This window comes from Thalassophryne amazonica, chromosome 14, assembly GCF_902500255.1.
Source record: "Thalassophryne amazonica chromosome 14, fThaAma1.1, whole genome shotgun sequence".
NCBI lineage: Eukaryota > Metazoa > Chordata > Actinopteri > Batrachoidiformes > Batrachoididae > Thalassophryne > Thalassophryne amazonica.
The window spans coordinates 28,492,155-28,510,875 of record NC_047116.1 but is presented as its reverse complement, the minus strand read 5'-3'; the positions used below and the strand labels follow the sequence as shown (position 1 = coordinate 28,510,875).

At 44.3% G+C, this 18,721-nt stretch overlaps 1 protein-coding gene across 3 annotated transcripts in view; it reads right to left on the bottom strand.

The window, feature by feature from the left end:
* The window catches only part of LOC117524207 (obg-like ATPase 1), a 171,059-nt gene that overhangs the window by 69,165 nt on the left and 83,173 nt on the right, over positions 1-18,721 (bottom strand). The gene's annotated exons all lie outside the window — the stretch shown is intronic.

Here is an 18,721-nt window from a genome sequence, read left to right as displayed (position 1 = left end):
AATAGTATTTTATATATTTTTGATACGCCAAGTATTTTTTTTTTTTTTTTTGCACAACTGTTAATAAAAAAAGAGGAAGTTTGTATTTTAATGTAGACCAATAAATTGATTCATCATCAACACACTGAATAATCAGTAATAACAATGAAGGTTTCTTGCAGCCCTTATCTGAATTACACGCTCTGCTTTCACTGGGTTTGGTCTAAGCACAGGTCACTGAGGTGCACAACGGTTACTCAAAAACAGCTTCAGGTTTTTGCAGATTACCTCACACCAGATAAATGCAGGTGGGTGGAGATTAATCATGAATGAACATCACATCCTTCTGAGACGAAACAAAACAGCTTGATGCACTGAAATGGTGCATGGAAAGGACACAGAAAATGTAATAAAACAGACAAATTTTGAAAGGGAAAAGAAATAAGTCTGCAGGAAAGGCTACAAAGACAAAGCGATACATTTGTGTGCCTGTTTGTGCACACGCACACATTGCATAGAGAATGACACAGTTAATAAAAGCTCCATCCAGTGTTACCCTGCAGTTCTTCCAGTCACGAGGAGAATGCACACGGCAGAGACACTCACAGACGGGTCACACTTACTGCTTTCCTTAAAGGTCAACACACCTACTTAGGAGGAAACAGTTTACTTTAATGCACATCGTCCAAAAAGGGAAAAAAAAAAAAAAGAAAGACGAGAAAGAAAAACACAGCAGTCTATCAGGAGTGTTTTTCAGCTGTCTTTCTGCCATTACAAAGTGTGACTCTCATTTCTCTGACATGGACAAAAATGGAATAACTAATATGAAACATATTAAAAAAATTACAGGTTGATAAAGATGGCGAGGCCCCAAGCTTGTAAAATAACCAATTTCTTCCCTGACAAGTGAAAACATGCTAACCCTGGGCAGATTGGAAGCGTGGCATCACCGACAGCGCGCTAATAAACCTCCCTAACACACAAACTCCAGTCTGCGGCATCTTCCAGGCAGCTCACTGAAGCCCAGGAAAGAGGAGAAAGCCTCTTGATAAACTCTTGTAGATGCCATTCCCTATCACGCAATGCCCCTCACTCATAAACACATGACAAATGCGGCCTTAATCATTTTTTACAAGCGGGGATGCGCAGGGGGTAGCGCATGGCTGGAGGGGAGAGGAGAGCGGTGAGCAGCAGGCGGCCCCCCCTCTGCACAGAGGAGAGGGCTGCGTGGTAAAGTCTCCTCTGGAACATCACTCGCTCTGCCCGTCTTTGATCTCCGTGCCGCAATTACGCCAGCATCCAAATGAGCATGGAGTCGCCTCTGAAACAGACTTCAAACATGCACATGTACACATTCTCATACACATGCACTGTATAGGATTGAAGCCATGTGCTCCTCTCCACAGTAAATGATGTACTGTCTCCAGCAGAGAACCTGGGGATGAAAGGAGGCCTTGCTCCTCCTCTGATCCCTCTATTAATGATGGTTTGTGAAAGCTAAAAAAGTGGATTCTTGTCCAAACAAGGGCAGCTTGGTATGTGGTTCCCATAGTCCACGCTTGATGATCTCTATCAACAATATGTGCTTTTTGGAACATTAAAATGTTATACAGCATTAAAAATACTGTAATCCATGTCTAAAGATTAGATTTATATTAGATAGAACTTTGTTAATCCCTTCAGAAGACTCCCTCAGGGAAATTGTTCCAGCAGCATTTTATAACAGCACACAGGGTAAGAAGCACACAGTATCAAATGTGAATGCAAAAAAACAAACAAAAAAAACAATTTGCAAATTTAAATATAAATACACAAATATAAATACCAGAAATACTGCTCACTACTGGTTTATTGACTACTACTGTTCCACTCCTTCCCATCCACTGTCTTCCTGTTACTCCTCCTCCCCTGAGTTAGGAGTTGTACAGTCTGATGGCCTGAGGGACAAAGGAGTTTTTCAGTCTGTTTGCCCTGCACTTGGGAAGGAGCAGTCTGTGCAGTCTGAGTGCATTTATCAATCATATCGTGAGGTATTTGACAAAAAAAAAAGAGTGAATGAAGTAAAAGTCATATTATACAACTTTTCACTTCAAGTCAGTAGGTATTGTAAAACCTCAATGTTTTTGCTGAAATTACAGTTACCAATAGAAGACACACTTCCAAAGTAAGAAATGCAGAAAACGCAAATCCAAACAATGTCTGCATTAATTCAAGTACAGGTAGTTGCATAAAATAGTGTGAAAAAAAGAGAAAACTAACAAATATAACCTGCAGCACATGCAACAATTGCATGTGCAGTTTCTTAATTTGCAGACAAAGAAATGCTTTTCAAAGCTCTGCAACACAATGTAAGTACTAACAACACAAACAGAGGTTTCTGCCTGTCGGACTTAAACCGACGGACCGTCCAGTCATGGTGCTCTGTTTCTCTATTCCTATTTGGTCAGCAGACTTGATCAAGTTAATTTTAATTAATTATTTTAAATTTTTTTAAATTTGCAACGCACTGAACAGAAGTCAGTTAATGTCCTCTGGGTAGAAACATCTGTCTGTTGTTAGTAGTTCTGTTGTGTTTTGGAACATTTCAAAGCATTTCTGTGTTTGGGTGCCTTGTCTGAATTTGCAGCAGACACGTTAAATCAAATTACTGGATGTGCTGGATGACTACATGTATTGCAGCATTTTTTATATCTATTTGCAAGACATTTTTGATGTAAAAACCTGTTGAATTGATACAGGTGGGGTTTTTTGAGGGGGGGGGGGTATTTTTAAGCATTTTCTGCATTTGCTAAAGATTTCTCAGCCACACACAAACAGGAAGACAGATTTTTAACTGTTAAAGTGTTATTACCCAATGGCCATCAAATATGGCTACTGGATATTGCAAAGACTTTGCGTCCTTCCGTCTATCCATCTGTCTGTGCTACTACTATTACTGCCAGGGTCTTCAAACTCACAGGGAACATTCTTGGGACATAGACCTTGGACAAGTTCAGAGATGGCTAACCTTGACCTATTTTAAGAGGTCAAAAGGTCACATTCTGTTTGTTAATGTTATGCTCAGACGGCCGCGGGTATTTTAGCATTGCATTATATTTTTAATGCTCTTTGGGCTGTATGTTACAGCTGATGCAAGGCAGTGCACTTTGCAAGTGTTATCACTATTTTCCAACTGACAGTTGTCAATTTCACACCAATACTGTGGTCACCTGTGTGCCAGTGGACATGTTGGTCTAAAAATGATTTATGGTCAGGCACAGTATTGGTGCATTACTATTGTGAGGCAGCAGAAAATGACCTTATGACCAACAAAAACCTGATCTAAAGTTGACTGCAGAGATTTGCTGTTATTTATGTAGTGTTCTATTCAAATGATAATGCAAACAAAAATCAAATAAAAATCAAAATAAAAGTCAAAGATAATGAAAAAAAATCCACTCTGGTTTACACCATATATTTTTTTGTTGTTTTCTTCCTCCTCAGGTTTACAGGTGGGGAGCATGAAGTTGGGGCACAATATGATCCTGATAGGATGAGGAGAAGATCAGGTAGTAGGATAAGGAGCAGGTGATGCAGGAACGATGCGCTCAATTACCTCACCTCAGAATGTTGTTGTGGATGACTGATGTTTTGCTTGTGCACTCTGGAGCTTTGAGCAGAGGCCTGTTACCTCACAAGATAAGATAAGACTTTATTGATCTCACAGTGGAGAAATTCACACTCTCTCACTTGAACCTTCTGTCTAAATAGTAACACATCAAGGTGATGTGAATCAGAATCGCCTTTATTGTCCTTGTAATTTGCATTACAACGAGATTTGAGTGCAACTCCAAAAGGTGCTTTTCGTGGTGCAAGTGATTTTTAGCCAATATAAAAAATAGTGAAATTTAACGGTAAATTTTTCACAATATATGTACAACTAATATAAACCATGTGCACATTTCTCTTAAAAAACAGCAACAGATGACAAACTAAGTGGATTAATTGGTGACACAAAAACACATCTGTGCTTAATTAAGAGAATAAATACAACCCCTTTGCTTCCTGTTCCTTATGTTGTGTTCAGGTCATGTGCAGCAGTTTAGTGGCAAGATAGGGCCCTCTGTTTTCAACCTTGCAAAATGTAAGAGTTGTTTCTCAGAAAACAAGACCTCAGATTAGGATATTTGTGACATACGTCACAGAAGATTAAAACAAGATATATTAGGGCTAAATTGTACTAATAGCTGGGTAACTTCCACCAGTGCAATGTAGAATTGTGGGACTTTGAAGATGTTTATTTGTAAATGGAAGATGCAAAACAGGTTTGAACAATGTGCCCCCTTTAAATTACAAGTGGTTGAACAGAAATGCAAAAACAAACTACGCCTGACATTGGACAGTCGGATAAACAAATAAAAACGCGGGGCCGGGAACCTGTAAAATGGTGTGGGAGGGTGTCCTGAGAGAAACAGAATAAACTGGCTTATTTCCCTCATTCCAGGATTCGCCTTTGTTTCCTGTGCACATTAAAGCTGAGATTGCAATTTGTCTTGCTGTTTGCTTTGAATAGTCCTTAACCGTATCATCATCTCAACTGTGCTGCTGGAAAAACATGAGAGCATGGCGACAGCAAAATGGCAGACTGGCGTCTCAGCTGCAGACTAGCTGCCATTAGGGCTGAGAGCAGCATTTATTGTACAATTAGGGCCGGCCAGATCTACCTGTAATCATCTCCATACAGGTGTGAGCAGCACTCTGGACAAGGGAAGTGACTCATCACTTGTCAAACGCCAACGCTTTGATGTTGGTATTGTTTAGTGGCGGAGCCCCGAGGACATTTGAACACTACAGTTTAAAACGCTCTTAGATTTATTGCATTTAACACGGTTTAAAAAAAAAAAAATGCAACATGGAAAAAAAACTCGTCTCTTCCTGCCAGTGACTGCTGTTCCACACACCATGAATCATTTGATTTATGTGTTGTGTAGCAGTGATCCCCCTCCCTCCGTCTGACAGTCATACTTTCGTGTCAAGAAGATTTTAAACAGTCATAGGTAAACAGCTTCCCGTGTAATGCAATGCTGCCAAGGCAAACACACACAAAAACTAGAACAACTGACAGCACAAAGCTAGAGGGCAATTGGAAAAGTGTGATAACAATCTACAAGTTGATGCTATTGACAAAACAGCTGTATAAAAGTAAGCTTTCAGATATAATGGATGCCAAAAACTGTTTTCTGGATTTGCTCTTAGTGCGGTCAGATGGCAGTATGACGAAAAAAAGGCACACACCAGATGATCAGGGACAATGCAGGTCTACAAAGTTTGACTCACCGCTTAGAAAAAAAAAATCATTCCCAGTCACTTTGTTGATAATAGATAAGGCTGCGCCAGCAAGGCCCCGTCTATGTGAACACAAAAGTACTGTTCACCAAGCTGATCATCCTAGGGGGAGTTGCTTTGATGAAATTGATTGATTTCCACAAATTGCTGAAAAAGAAATAAATGGGTGTCAATAGCACAAGTTCAGTAGAGCGCTAATAATTCAAACCATGTTTTACTCAAGCTGAAAAACTGTAAAGGGTAATTATTAATGTAATCTTGCATTTTTTTTTTGATTGCTGACAACATATATTGCTGGTGACAAGGGCCCCTTCACACATGTACAAATATGGTCGAACTGCGCATGAAGCAGGAATCGTATGCAATACGTGTGAAATTGTAGCTGCCTCCAATGCATCGTACACCCGTTACTACAACTATCTGCACACACCAGCAGCTGAAAGACAGAGTGTGTTGTGTGGGCCGCTGAAGAGGAGGTACTGCTGGCCCACCACCACCAGAGGGCGCCCTGCCTGGAGTGCGGGCTCCAGGCACCAGAGGGCGCTGCCGCATCATGGGAGTAGCCTGGGTGACAGCTGTCACCCATCACCAGACACAGCTGTTCCACTCAGCACAGAGGTATATCAGGAGGACGGCGTCTCCACCTCAGTGCCGAGATATCGCCTAAGACTAAGGTAGTATTCTCTGCATTTATATATTGCATAACCAGCTAAACCTGTTAAACCTTTTCAGGACTGGTGACTACAGATAGCTTCATTGTTTGGATAAGTACTCACCTTCCTGCTGTTCTTTGACAAGAGGTGGAGGCGGCTTCTCCCCTCTCCGTTACTGGGTGCGGTCATCCACGCCTGTGTGTTGTTGCTCTCTCCTGCCAGCAGTACCGGATCCGACGAGCGGAGGCAGTGGCCACCTGGGAATTCGGGACTTGGCGGTTCCAGTATTTCCAGGGTTCGGTGGCAGAGGAGATCTGGGTGGTTCCGGTTCGACTGAGACGGACGTCTCCTACCTTCGAGCCTGCCCACACGACACCAGCGGATTCGACCCCAAATTGTGTTTGTTATATTAATTGTGCTTGTTTCACAGAAGTAAATCTTGTTATTTACCTTCTCCATTGTCCGTTCATTGCGCCCCCTGTTGTGGGTCCGTGTTCCTACACTTTCACAACAGAGTGTGCCCTGTGAGAGCCCATGCGATCCCTCTTGCGGCAAGTGTCGACCAAATTCCAGGTGACACACATGAACATCTAACACTGCTTGCTTGGCACTTAGAAAATGTATGGCCATTTGCGCTGTTAGCATGAAAACAGTCAGCAGACAATCACTTTTGAGCTTGCGGTGAAATTTGTCTAAGTGCCCCCATGATTGTGAAGTTGTCAAGTACACATGTGGCGTGCCAGAGTGTCAGTTCCCCCCACAACACGTGTGCGTGTGTTTTGTGTGCCCCTCCCGCTCCCCGCCCAACACATGGCGTGCATGTGGTTCACACCCCCCACAGGCGAGGCGCCTCTCATCATGCAGGAGCTGTTGACATCTCTGGTCCTGGACGTCACAGCTGCAGAACAAGTACCGTGTTGACAGATACGTGTGTGTGTGTGTGTGTGCTTGCTGTCCTCATGTGGAAATACATAAAAACATATATCGCTTTTGCGACGGGCTGGAGAGAGCGTACAGCACACACACTGACAGGCTGTCCCAGCTGAAATGGCCCGTCAGTTCATGTGGACACACAGCAGACAATCTGAATGTCATGTCTATCTGACAAAGGGCACTTGCCCGAAACGTTACTTGATTTTTTTCTGTTTAATAAAAATATTTCTGACTGAGAGCGCTGTGGCTGTGTGGATCATTTTGATTTTTTCATGGTGATATGCTGTTGATCCTGCACGCCTCTTCAGATGCTTGGGATGTGCGATGTGGGATGTATCTCCACTGCAATGTCTGTCTGAAAGGACATGCGTGTCCTCCTGTGAGCAGTGCGCTGCAGGACTATATGACAAGCCAAAGGTACAACAAATTTGCCACTTTCAGTCACATATCAGCAGAAATACGCCATAACAAATGCCGTTTGATCAGTTATTATGGACCTTTTTTCCTCTTTCTTTAAAAAATCCATTTGTGTCCTTGTTGATTTTAGTCATTTCACGCTCCTGTTATAAGACAGTGATTGTAGCACAGTGGTAAAGTTTCCGTCTGGTAATCAGAGCTTTGGTAAATTGTAGGTTTGAATCCCATGAGTGGCATTTTTTTTTAATTTAACTAGGGTAATTTAACGATGGGGTTCTGTATTGCATCCCCTGAAACCGTCGCAATGGGATTGTTCTCACCTGCCCATTGGCTCGATGTTTTTGTGGTTCGCTCATACAAGCTGTTCCACCGTGATCCGCCCTGATTTGTACTTATTCATACTATGTGTGAAGGGGCCCTAAAGATGTAGTCTCTTGATATTTTTTTTTTACCATTTCAGTCATATTGTAAAAGGATTTTCTTCAGTGACACCATAAAGTTGTTCTATACTATTCAAATAAAGGGTTCTTATATCGCAAATATGAGCAAAATGTGACTTTTATAGAAACAATTTAGAAATTTGACACACTTGTGTTAAAATACAGCAACAAGGTGTCATGACACACTTTTTGTGGCTAATCTTAATCTTAGCAGCATGGAGGCAAAGCAACACAGGAGACATTATGACTGAAAGTACCAAGAAAAAAAAGAAAGAAAAATAAACCCAAAAAACAGATACTGCTAATAAACACAGGCTACAAGAGACTGTATTGGGAAGAACTCTGAATAAAATATGGGCAAATTCAGTTTAATGGTTTTGCTGTTGTGTGGGCCGCTGAAGAGGAGGTACTGCTGGCCCACCACCACCAGATGGCGCCCTGCTTGGAGTGCGGGCTCCAAGCCCGAGAGGGCGTCGGAGCCGCTGGAGGTGACAACTGTCATCAATCAACACCAGCTGTCACCCATCACCACCACTATAAAGACCGGACTGCAACTCCACCTCCTCGCCGAGAAATCATCTACCATACAGGTAATTTTCTCTGCTGACTTAAACTTTGAGTATTAGTCTGATCTCTTTTTGCAGCCGTTTTCCTGTGGTGTGCCTTATCTGCGGAGTTGGCGTTTGGTGTGGACTGCGACGGCTCCGCCTCACACCCCACTCAGATAAGTAGTTAATTCAGGAGCTGCACGAGTGTGTGATTGGAGGTGGAGGTTCTCCCTCCTTAACTGAACACAGACTGTGGGATTACTGAGTGTGCGGACTCACACTCATCCAGAACTGTTTCTGTTTTCTGCCAGCAGTACCGGGTCTGACTGCTGAAGACAGTGGCCACCTGGGGCGCAGGGCTTGGCAGCTCCGGTGTTCTTCAGGTCCGTTGGTGGTGAGGCTTGTGTGGGTTCCGGCTTCTCTCTCACCGGACGTCTCCTATCTTCGAGCCTGCCACACGTCACCTTTTGTTGGATTGATATAACACATATTTGTATCTGTCTGTATCACGTTGTGCACCTTCACAACATTAAATTGTTACTTTTTGGCTATTCCATTGTCCCTTCATTAACGCCCCCTGTTGTGGGTCCGTGTCACGACACTTCCCCAACAGGATTTCACGGCCAGCGTCATGGATCCCGAGGGGCGTCAACTCGAGCCTGAACGGCCAATGGAAGAGCAAGGTGCACAGGCACCAGCAGGAGGCGTGTTAGGGGAGCTGCAGCAAATATTGACCGCTTTCACTGCTCGGTTGGATCTGGTCACCGAGCAGAACGTTATCCTCAATCGGAGGATGGAGGCTCTCACCGCCAGGGTGGAGGCGCGCGATCCAGGCACTGCTGCAGCACCTCCTCCTGCTGATCCTTTGTCAGACACAAACGTTCCACTGGTCGTTCAACGACCCCCCCCCCCACCATCCCCTGAAGCATACATAAGCCCTCCGGAGCCGTACGGAGGTTGTGTTGAGACGTGCGTGGACTTCCTGATGCAGTGCTCGCTCGTCTTTGCACAGCGTCCCGTCATGTACGCGTCAGACGCTAGCCGGGTGGCTTATGTCATCAATTTGCTTCGAGGAGAGGCACGCGCCTGGGCTACGGCGCTCTGGGAGCAGAAGTCACGGCTCCTAACGTCATACGCTGGGTTTGTAAGGGAGTTCAAACAGGTTTTTGATCATCCCAACAGAGGCGAGACTGCTTCGAGCATGCTACTGTCAATGCGACAGGGGCGCCGGAGTGCAGCCGAGTATGCAGTCGACTTCCGCATCGCGGCTGCGAGGTCCGGCTGGAATACCGTTGCACTCCGCGCCGCCTTCATAAACGGACTGTCTCCGGTCCTGAAGGAGCACCTGCTGGCTAAGGAGGAACCGCGGGATTTTGACGGGCTTGTTGACCTGGTTATACGCTTAGACAACCGGTTAGAGGAACACCGTCGGGAGCAGCGCAGGGGGCGTGACCGGGCACGGGCCGTCCCTCTTCCTTCCGGGTCCGAAAGGATGCCGTCGTCCCCACGCTCCACAGCCAGAGGGCCCTGTGTGGCTACAGCTCCCCCTGCTGACGAAGCTATGGACACGAGCAGGGCCAAAATAAAATCAAAGGACAGACAAGGGAGGCAGGCCCGCGGGGAGTGTTTTTTCTGTGGGTCTAACAGTCATATACAGAAGAACTGTCCCAAACGGTCAAACTACAATGCCCGTCCTTAGAAACTGGGCTAAGGGTGGGCCATAACACGCACGCGGGGGAACCCCGAAAATCAGCACGAATCCCAGTCACAATCCTTTGTGAGGATTTAACCCTTCATGCCCCAGCACTTATAGACACGGGGTCAGAAGGGAATCTGCTGGACAGCAGATGGGCAAAGGAAGTAGGGCTCCCTCTGGTGGCTCTGCCTTCCCCTGTGAAGGTACGAGCACTAGATGGCACTCTTCTTCCATTAATCACACACCAGACACAGCCAGTGACTTTGGTGGTGTCTGGGAATCACAGGGAGGAGATAGTGTTTTTTGTAACACCTTCTACCTCCCGAGTGATTTTGGGTTTTCCATGGGTGTTGAAACACAATCCCCGGATTGATTGGCCGTCTGGGGTTGTGACGCAGTGGAGCGAAACCTGCCACCGGGAGTGTTTAGGATCCTCGGTTCAACCCGGTGAGGTAGCTAAGGAGGAGGTCAAAGTCCCGCCCAATCTGACGGCGGTGCCATGTGAGTACCACGATCTTGCTGACGTCTTCAGCAAAGATCTGGCACTCACCCTTCCCCCGCACCGACCGTATGATTGTGCCATCGATTTGATTCCGGGCGCTGAGTACCCGTCCAGCAGGCTGTACAACCTCTCACGTCCGTAACGCGAATCAATGGAGACCTTCATCCGGGACTCGTTAGCTGCCGGGTTGATCCGGAACTCCACCTCCCCGATGGGTGCTGGTTTCTTTTTTGTGGGTAAAAAGGATGGCGGACTCCGTCCATGCATCGATTACAGAGGGCTGAACGACATTACGGTTCGCAACCGATACCCGTTACCTCTGTTGGATTCGGTGTTCACGCCCCTGCATGGAGCCCAAATATTTACCAAACTTGATCTTAGGAATGTGTACCACCTGGTTCGGATCCGGAAGGGAGACGAATGGAAGACGGCATTTAACACCCCCTTAGGTCACTTTGAGTACCTGGTCATGCTGTTCGGCCTCACAAACGCCCCCGCGACATTCCAAGCTTTGGTTAATGACGTCTTGCGGGACTTCCTGCACCGGTTTGTCTTCGTGTATCTAGACGACATCCTCATCTTTTCTCCGGACCCTGAGACTCATGTCAAGCATGTACGTCAGGTCCTACAGCGGTTGTTGGAGAACCGGCTGTTTGTGAAGGGCGAGAAGTGCGAGTTCCACCGCACTTCTTTGTCCTTCCTGGGGTTCATAATCTCCTCCAACTCCGTCGCCCCTGATCCGGCCAAGGTTGCGGCGGTGAGAGACTGGCCCCACCCAACAAGCCGTAGGAAACTGCAACAGTTCCTCGGCTTTGCAAATTTCTACACGAGGTTCATTAAGGGCTACAGTCAGGTAGTTAGCCCCCTGACAGCCCTGACCTCCACTAAAGTCCCCTTCACCTGGTCGGATCGGTGCGAAGCCGCGTTTAGGGAGTTGAAACGCCGGTTCTCGACTGCGCCAGTTCTCGTGCAGCCCGATCCTACTCGCCAGTTCACAGTGGAAGTGGATGCCTCTGACTCAGGGATAGGAGCCGTGCTGTCCCAGAGCGGGGAGTCCGATAAGGTCCTCCACCCTTGTGCCTATTTTTCCCGCAGGTTGACCCCGGCTGAGAGGAATTATGACGTCGGCAATCGGGAACTCTTGGCGGTGAAGGAGGCTCTTGAAGAGTGGAGACACCTGTTGGAGGGAGCGACGGTGCCCTTCACGGTTTTCACGGACCATCGGAACCTGGAGTACATCCGGACCGCCAAGCGGTTGAACCCCAGGCAAGCCCGCTGGTCACTGTTCTTCGGGCGCTTTGACTTCCAGATTATGTACCGCCCAAGAACCAAAGGTCGGATGCACTGTCCCGGGTGCATGAAGAGGAAGTCAGGGCCGAGCTGTCAGACCCCCCAGAAACCATCATCCCCGAGTCCACTGTCGTGGCCACCCTCACCTGGGACATGGAGAAGACCGTCCGGGAGGCCCTGGCACGGAACCTGGACCCGGGGACCGGCCCGAAGAACAAGCTGTACGTCCCACCAGAGGCCAGAGCTGCGGTTTTGGACTTCTGCCATGGGTCCAAACTCTCCTGTCATCCTGGAGTGCGTAGGCTACGGCTGCCAGCTTCACTGCGGATCCATCCTGTTTTCCACGTGTCCCGGATCAAACCATACCACACCTCACCGCTCTGCACCCCTGGACCTGCACCACCTCCTGCCCAGATCATCGACGGGGAGCCGACGTGGACTGTGCGTCGGCTTCTGGACGTCCGTCGCAAGGGTCGGGGCTTCCAGTATCTGGTGGACTGGGAGGGGTATGGTCCCGAGGAACGCTCCTGGGTGAAAAGGAGCTTCATCCTGGACCCGGCCCTCCTGGCCGACTTCTACGCCCGGCACCCGGATAAACCTGGTCGGGTGCCAGGAGGCACCCGTTGAGGAGGGGGTCCTGTTGTGTGGGCCGCTGAAGAGGAGGTACTGCTGGCCCACCACCACCAGATGGCGCCCTGCTTGGAGTGCAGGCTCCAAGCACGAGAGGGCGTCGGAGCCGCTGGAGGTGACAGCTGTCATCAATCAACACCAGCTGTCACCCATCACCACCACTATAAAGACCGGACTGCAACTCCACTTCCTCGCCAAGAAATAGTCTACCATACAGGTAATTTTCTCTGCTGACTTAAACTTTGAGTATTAGTCTGATCTCTTTTTGCAGCCGTTTTCCTGTGGTGTGCCTTATCTGCGGAGTTGGCGTTTGGTATGGACTGCGACGGCTTCGCCTCACACCCCACTCAGATAAGTGGTTAATTCAGGAGCTGCACGAGTGTGTGATTGGAGGTGGAGGTTCTCCCTCCTTAACTGAACACAGACTGTGGGATTACTGAGTGTGCGGACTCACACTCATCCAGAACTGTTTCTGTTTTCTGCCAGCAGTACTGGGTCTGACTGCTGAAGACAGTGGCCACCTGGGGCGCAGGGCTTGGCGGCTCCGGTGTTCTTCAGGTCCGTTGGTGGTGAGGCTTGTGTGGGTTCCGGCTTCTCTCTCACCGGACGTCTCCTATCTTCGAGCCTGCCACACGTCACCTTTTGTTGGACTGATATAACACATATTTGTATCTGTCTGTATCACGTTGTGCACCTTCACAACATTAAATTGTTACTTCTTGGCTATTCCATTGTCCCTTCATTAACGCCCCCTGTTGTGGGTCCGTGTCACGACACTTCCCCAACATTTGCTGGATATCAGTATATTACTTGTGATATTAGGGAGTGATGATTAGCTATACAAATCATTCCCTCATCCTACTGCCTGAGCCAAGCGGCAACACTTGAGCTCACATTTTGACCCCAAACAGGAAGTGCAGTTCCGTGACTGACCGCTTGAGGCTGGCTCCAAAAAAGTGAACATTCCCACAGAATCCCATTTTAAAACATCCAATTTTAAAGCAGTAATAAACATGTTTACAGCCTGGTACAAAAAATGGTTTTGGTCTCAATAGATCGTTTCCTCCTCCATGGAAACTGTACGGTGAATTTTTTTTCTAAGTTCTTAGTTTAAGGCATTTTAATGAATAATATTCTGTATAATTGTGGGCGTGGTTGCTTTGAGTGACAGCGGATGTGTCCATGGACAAGTCCTCTCGTAGTCTCCGTCCGAAATGGAGCTGCTCACTTTTGTGTGTGTCTGGAGTATTTTATTACAAACACCTGGAATAATATGACTTGCTGTGCTGTGAAATGCTGAAAAAATAAAAGGTCCATTCAGTAGTTCAGGGCAGTTAGACCCACAATGGCGCCATGTTCTGAGTTGATGCCACTCTCCAATCAAGGCACTCTAATGTTGAATGTCCCACCCACCCTGATTCACAATGAACTCATTAATACATTGATGAGTTTATGTATTAATTAATACATTAATACATGAACGAGTGGATTGTGGGTGGCTCTGTGTGATGGAAAAAGGTTGAACACCCCCCCCCAGTCACAACAGTTAACCTCGGTTTGGGTGTTTATCAATTCATATTTTAGGTGGTACTTTTAGCGGTTTACTTTGATGTGGACAGTAAAAGTTATCCGGCGCATATTTCCTCTGTAATTGTGCATTAAATGGACCTACTGATAGCTGCCAAAAGTGCTAGCATCGTTTGCATACAATATTAAATAAGACAAGTGTTTCACTCAGTGTCAATATTGCAACAGGGACGCTTGGACTAGGCTCATGTGTCATACATCATACTGACAAAGTGAGGAACCTTGGGGTAATTTTTGATCCTATGTTGTCCTTTGACCTCCACATTAGAAATATTACGAGGGCTGCTTTCTTCCACCTGCAAAATATAGTGAAGATTCCTCCCATCCTGTCTATGGCTGATGGTGAGACACCGATTGATGCATTTGTCTCTTCTAGATTGGATTATTGCAATGTTCTATTTTCTGGTTTACCACAGTCCAGCATTAAGGGTCTTCAACTGGTTCAAAATGCTGCTGCCAGAGTTTTGACACGAAGCAGAAAGTTTGACCACATTACACCCGTTTTGGCATCTCTTCACTGGCTTCCTGTCCCAGTGAGATCGGATTTTAAGGTTCTGCTACTAGCCTATAAAATTGTTCATGGACTGGCACCTGCCTACCTAGCTGATCTAATTAAACCCTACGTCCTGGCCTGGGCTTTGCATTCTCAGGGTGCAGGACTACTTTGTGTCCCTAAGGTGAATAAAAAGTCTGCGGGTCACAGAGCTTTCTCTTATCGTGCCCCTGTTCTGTGGAATGATCTCCCTGTGTCAATAAGCAGTCAGATTCTGTGGAGACTTTCAAGTGCAGATTTAAGACGCATTTATTTTCCCTTTCATATGACTAGCATACTGGCATATTATGTTACTACGCTCTTTACTTTTTTACTCTTACTGTGCTTTTTTTAATCTTTTAATTCATTTTATTTTGTTTTCTGAATTGTATTGTGTGAAGCACCTTGAGGTGACTATATAAAATGAATAAATTGAAATTGAATTGTTATATATGCATTTTTCCAAGTTGTATGTCTCATTCACACATTTAGTTTGTTATTTCATTAGTTAGGGACATATATTTTGAGAAACAAAACCTATGAATCCATTTAAATGAACCCTGAATTATACATTTTCAGACCAATCAATTACATACAGTAAAATTAATACAATAAATCATTGGAAAAAAATAGTTTGAAGCCTAAGGCTTATTTTCACTCTTATGAAATCCACAAAATACAGTAACAGTATATCAGCAATATAAAAGAAGGAAGTAAGATTTTTTTGCATTTTCTCTGTGATCTTTACACATGTTATATTTAGATCATCTTACATTGCAGTCCTCAATTATTTTATATTTTAAAGCTTTTTGAAACTGAACAGAGCCCAGAAATTTCATCTCTTCAGTTTCCACTGAATGCAGTATGAACTTTGACCCTTGCACATGTCACTGTATCTGTCATGAAATCTTTCCAAAATAAATATTTTACACGCAATAAAATTAGCTGTAATTTTGTTGATAATAAATTTAGATTAACTACCATTCAACACAAAGTAAATTATGTTAATTTTGTGGAAAATCAAACTAGACTGCAGCTGTAAGTTTTAATTTCTTACGTTCTACATCTGCAGGAAACAAACGGAGCAAAGCTAAACTTATAGAAGGACTGCGTTTCTATCATGCTTTTCCATCTAGCAGATGCTTAAAGCACTTTACAGTGATGCCTCACATGAATTCACAAAAGTCGAGCCAAGTCACAAAAAGTTGAAACACTATATTTGAAATATTGTGGTTCAAATAGTGTGTGTGTGTGTGTGTGTGTGTGTGTGTGTGTGTGTGTGTGTGTGTGTGTGTGTGTGTGTGCGTGCGTGCGTGCGTGCGTGCGTGCGTGCGTGCGTGCGTGCGTGCGTGTGTGTGTGTGTAAATCTATTATGAAGAAGATAGAATTGTGTTATAGAAAACAACTGTTTTAATGTACTGTAGAAACGGGGTAGGGTAATAATATAAGTTTATACTTCTGCCTACTCCTTTTCAAACATGGCAATGTGAAGGTTTAAATATTGATAATGTGGCCAAATGTCTTCATACATGGTTGAACCACCATCATGATGACCATTACATATCGTTTATGAACATTATTAGATTAGATAGAATTATATATATATATATATATATATATATATATATATATATATATATATATATATATATATATATATATATATATATTCTATTTATATATATATTCTATTTCTACTTTATTTTCTTATTTTATTGTATTGTTACAAGTATTATTATTGCTTATCCTTGCACACTCTGTTTGATGCACATTTTCCTCTACTCGCACCCATCTTCGGTCGGTCGGCATTCAGGGCTATGCTGTAGAATGGTTCACATCCTACTTAACGGATAGGACATTTTGTGTAAGACTTGGAGATTTTGTTTCCTCCACAGCTCCTCTGTCATGTGGTGTACCACAAGTGTGCTTGCTCACAGGGGGTCGTTTTGACCGTTGGGGTTTTACATAATTATTGTATGGCCTTGCCTTACAATATAAAGCGCCTTGGGGCAACTGTTTGTTGTGATTTGGCGCTATATAAAAAAATTGATTGATTGATTGATTGAAGTGTCCATTCTTGGGCCACTTCTTTTTTCATTGTATTTGCTTCCGCTGGGATCAGTTTTTCGTAGATTTGGGGTGTCATTTCACCTTTATGCTGATGACAGTCAAATCTATGTGCCCCTAAAGCGTGAGAATGCTTTTGGTGCCAATCATCTTCTGGAGTGCATTGAGAACATTAAAGACTGGATGTCTGCAAACTTCCTACTCTTTAATGAAAAGAAAACTGAAGTTCTTCTGGTCAGGCCAAGTAAATCAGGTAGTTGTGGTTCAATAAACCTTGGACCATTGACACAATGTATTAAATCTATGGTTTGCAACCTTGGTGTGAGAATGGATAAAGAGTTTAAGCTTGATAAACAAATCAGTGCTGTTGTGAAGGCAAGTTTCTTTCATCTGAGGCAGCTAGCTAAGATTAAGTCCTCACTTTCAAGGCATCACTTGGAGATTTTAATCCATGCTTTTGTTATGACTCGGCTGGATTATTGTAATGCACTGTACGCTGGTATTAGCCAGGCCTCACTTGCACAGCTGCAGCTGGTACCAGAATGCTGCAGCCCGTCTTTTGACTGGATCCCGGAGGTATGACCATGTTTCGCCCATTCTTTTTTCCCTTCACTGGCTGCCTGTTCGCTATCGTATTGATTTTAAAATTTTATTGTTTGTTTTTAAATGTCTTAATGATCTTGCTCCACGGTATCTGTCTGACCTGCTCGTGTCTTATTCCTCATCACGTTCTCTTAGGTCATGAGATCAAGCTTTGCTTGTAGTTCCTCAGACAAAGCTCAAATGTAGAGGTGATAGAGCTTTTTCTGTTGTTGGTCCCAGATTGTGGAATGACCTGCCTCTCTGTATCAGGCAGGCGGAGTCACCTCTAGTTTTTAAATCTCGTCTTAAAACATACTTGTTTTCTTTGGCTTTTGACTGGCTTTTGAGGGTTGATGATTTTATTGTTTTTGAAAACTTTTATTGTTGCCAATTTATTTATTTATTTATTGATTGATTGATTTTATGTCATTGTACAGCACTTTGGTCAACTTTATTGTTTTTAAATGTGCTCTATAAATAAACTGGATTGGACTGGATCTTGTATGTTTTTCTTAAGAGCTGACGTAACGTGAATTTCTCCACTGTGAGATCAATAAAGTCTTATCTAATCCCTTGGAAAGACTCCCTCAGGGAAATTGAGGTTCCAGCAGCATTGTATAGCAGCACACAGAGCATCAAAAGTGAAACTAAAAAGAAAAACAGTTTGCATATAAAACACAATATAAATACAGGACATACTGCTCGCTATTGGTTTACTAACTACTACTGTTCCTCTCATTCCGTCCACTGTCTTCCTGTACTCCTCCTCCCCCCTGAGTGAGGAGTTGTACAGTTGTCTGATGGCTTGAGGGAAAAAGAGTATCAAAAGTAGTAGCAAAAAACAATTTGTAAAATGTAAATACAATTATGTCTTCTTTTTTTTTTTTTGAGTGTATGGTGAATTATTTTTTTTTGGGGATGACTGCACCTTTCACTCATTCATTCATATCTAAACTATTTGAAACCAAGATTTCTCACAAACGAAGCCATCATCAAAGGTGAGTAGAACACTCAGACACTTGATTAATAAGTGTTTTAATATGACTAAGGTAGAAATAAAAAAAAAAGTAACTTATTTAAGGAACAGCAAATTGAAAAGTGTACTTTGATTTCACCCAAATGAGAGTGCTCAAAAAAACAAAACAATACAAAAAAAAAAAACAACCAATGTGACCTCTGACCTAACAAAAAAGGGTCAAAACATAAGGTATGACATTGAGCTGCAGTACCGCCTCACTTAACCAAAGATGTGAAGAATTCAAATGAAGTCTCTTCATTGTTTAAGATATTGCAGTAGTATGGATGGATAGACAAAATGAGGGGAAAATGATGCTGAGTAAAATACATTCATCCAATATTTGTGTGTGGGGGGGGGGGGGGGGGGGCAAATCTGTAATTGTTTTACTGTCTGCATACAAAGCTCCAGTTGTCACACCGATCTGTGGGAATTTCATGTCTCCCAATAAAGCTTATAAAAGCATCAACAACATCTGAAGGCCAAAACATTTTTGAGGAAAGAACAATTTTCAACATCATAATA